Source organism: Theobroma cacao, chromosome 7 (genome assembly GCF_053813885.1).
Source record: "Theobroma cacao isolate CCN51 chromosome 7, ASM5381388v1, whole genome shotgun sequence".
Taxonomy (NCBI): Eukaryota; Viridiplantae; Streptophyta; class Magnoliopsida; order Malvales; family Malvaceae; genus Theobroma; species Theobroma cacao.
The window spans coordinates 21,889,573-21,893,262 of NC_142645.1; positions in this window are offsets into that span (position 1 = coordinate 21,889,573).

Sequence of the window (3,690 nt, forward strand, 5' to 3'; positions counted from 1 at the left end):
CGCTCCAAGTTTTCCCAGGAAAACAATCAATTACAATCTGTTTTAATAAAAAAATGTAAAAAAAAATCAAAATAAATTCAATAATGGGACTATAAAGGCATTTAAACCGAGTAATAAGGCTTTGCTAGGCATAAGTGAATATAAATGAACTTTTCTTGACAATGGATGGCTTTCGCTCCAAGTTTCTCGAGGCAAACAATCAATTAGAATCTGTTTTAATCAAAAAATGTAAAAAAAATTAAAAATAAATTTGATAATGCGATTATAAAAACATTTAAACCGAGTAATAAGGCTTTTCTAGGCATGAGTGACTATAAATGATCTTTTCTTGAAAATGGATGGCTTTTGCTCCACGTTTCCCGAGCCAAACAATCAATTAGATTCTGTTTTAATCAAAAAATGTAAAAACAATTCAAAATAAATTCAATAATGGGATTATAAAAGCATTTAAACCGAGTAATAAGGCTTTCGTAGGCATAAGTGACTATAAATGATCTTTTCTTGACAATGGATGGCTTTCGCTCCAAGTTTCCCGAGGCAAACAATCAATTACAATATGTTTTGATCAAAAAATGTAAAAAAAATTCAAAGTAAAGTCAATAATGGGATTATAAAAGCATTTAAACCGGGTTATAAGGCTTTCCTAGGCATGAGTGACTATGAATTATCTTTTCTTGACAATGGATAGCTTTCGCTCCAAGTTTCCCGAGGCAAACAATCAATTACAATATGTTTTAATCAAAAAATGCAAAAAAAATTAAAAATAAATTTGATAACGGGATTATGAAGGCATTTAAACCGAGTAATAAGGCTTTTCTAGGCATGAGTGACTATAAATGATCTTTTCTTGACAATGGATGGCTTTCGCTCCACGTTTCCCGAGGCAAACAATCAATTAGATTCTGTTTTAATCAAAAAATGTAAAAACAATTCAAAATAAATTCAATAATGAGATTATAAGAGCATTTAAATCGAGTAATAAGGGTTTGCTAGGCATGAGTGACTATAAATGATCTTTTCTTGACAATGGATGGCTTTTGCTCCAAGTTTCCCGAGGCAAACAATCAATTACAATATGTTTTAATCAAATAATGTAAAAAAATTAAAAATAAATTTGATAATGGGATTATGAAGGCATTTAAACCGAGTAATAAGGCTTTTCTAGGCATGAGTGACTATAAATGATCTTTTCTTGACAATGGATGGCTTTTGCTCCACGTTTCCCGAGGCAAACAATCAATTAGATTCTGTTTTAATCAAAAAATGTACAAACAATTTCAATAATAGGATTATAAAAGCATTTAAACCGAGTAATAAGGCTTTCCTAGGCATGAGTGACTATAAATGATCTTTTCTTGACAATGGATGGCTTTCGCTCCAAGTTTCCCAAGGCAAACAATCAATTACAATATGTTTTGATAAAAAAAGTTAAAAAAAATTCAAAGTAAAGTCAATAATGGGATTATAAAAGCATTTAAACCGAGTAATAAGGCTTTTCTAGGCATGAGTGACTATAAATTATCTTTTCTTGACAATGGATGGCTTTCGCTCCAAGTTTCTCGAGGCAAACAATCAATTACAATATGTTTTAATCAAAAAATGTAAAAAAAATTAAAAATAAATTTGATAATGGGATTATGAAGGCATTTAAACCGAGTAATAAGGCTTTTCTAGGCATGAGTGCCTATAAATGATCTTTTCTTGACAATGGATGGCTTTCGCTCCACGTTTCCCTTGCCAAACAATCAATTAGATTCTGTTTTAATCAACAAATGTAAAAACAATTCAAAATAAATTCAATAATGGGATTATAAGAGCATTTAAACCGAGTAATAAGGGTTTGCTAGGCATGAGTGACTATAAATGATCTTTTCTTGACAATGGATGGCTTTTGCTCCAAGTTTCCCGAAGGAAACAATCAATTACAATATGTTTTAATCAAATAATGCAAAAAAAATTAAAAATAAATTTGATAATGGGATTATAAAGGCATTTAGACCGAGTAATAAGGCTTTTCTAGGCATGAGTGACTATAAATGATCTTTTCTTGACAATGGATGGCTTTTGCTCCACGTTTCCCGAGGCAAACAATTAATTAGATTCTGTTTTAATCAAAAAATGTAAAAACAATTCAAAATAAATTCAATAATGGGATTATAAAAGCATTTAAACCGAGTAATAAGGCTTTCCTAGGCATGAGTGAGTATAAATGATCTTTTCTTGACATTGGATGGCTTTTGCTTTATGTTTCCCGAGGCAATCAATCAATTACAATCTGTTTTAATCAAAAAATGTAAAAAATATTCAAAATAAATTCAATAATGGGATTATGAAAGCATTTACACCGAGTAATAAGGCTTTTCTAGGCATGAGTGACTATAAATGATCTTTTCTTGAGAATGGATGGCTTTCGCTCCAAGTTTGCCCAGGAAAACATTCAATTAGAATATGTTTTAATAAAAAAATGTAAAAAAAATTCAAAATAAATTCAATAATGGGATTATGAAAGCATTTAAACCGAGTAATAAGGCTTTCCTAGGCATGAGTGACTATAAATGATCTTTTCTTGACAATGGATTGCTTTTGCTCCATGTTTCCCGAGGCAATCAATCAATTACAATCTGTTTTAATCAAAAAATGAAAAAATATTCAAAATAAATTGAATAATGGGATTATGAAAGCATTTACACCGAGTAATAAGGCTTTTCTAGGCATGAGTGACTATAAATGATCTTTTCTTCACAATGGATGGCTTTCGCTCCAAGTTTTCCCAGGAAAACAATCAATTAGAATCTGTTTTAATAAAAAAATGTAAAAAAAAATCAAAATAAATTCAATAATGGGACTATAAAGGCATTTAAACCGAGTAATAAGGCTTTGCTAGGCATAAGTGAATATAAATGAACTTTTCTTGCCAATGGATGGCTTTCGCACCAAGTTTCTCGAGGCAAACAATCAATTACAATCTATTTTAATCAAAAAATGTAAAAAAAAATTAAAAATAAATTTGATAATGGGATTATAAAGGCATTTAAATCGAGTAATAAGGCTTTTCTAGGCATGAGTGACGATAAATGATCTTTTCTTGACAATGGATGGCTTTTGCTCCACGTTTCCCGAGGCAAACAATCAATTAGATTCTGTTTGAATCAAAAAATGTAAAAACAATTCAAAATAAATTCAATAATGGGATTATTAAAGCGTTTAAACCGAGTAATAAGGCTTTCCTAGGCATGAGTGACTATAAATGATCTTCTCTTGACAATGGATGGCTTTCGCTCCAAGTTTCCCGAGGCAAACAATCAATTACAATATGTTTTGATCAAAAAATGTAAAAAAAATTCAAAGTAAAGTCAATAATGGGATTATAAAAGCATTTAAACCGAGTAATAAGGCTTTCCTAGGCATGAGTGACTATAAATTATCTTTTCTTGACAATGGATGGCTTTCGCTCCAAGTTTCCCGAGGCAAACAATCAATTACAATATGTTTTAATCAAAAAATGTAAAAAAAATTAAAAATAAATTTGATAATGGGATTATGAAGGCATTTAAACCAAGTAATAAGACTTTTCTAGGCATGAGTGACTATAAATGATCTTTTCTTGACAATGGATGGCTTTCGCTCCACGTTTCCCGAGGCAAACAATCAATTAGATTCTGTTTTAATCAAAAAATGTAAAAACAATTC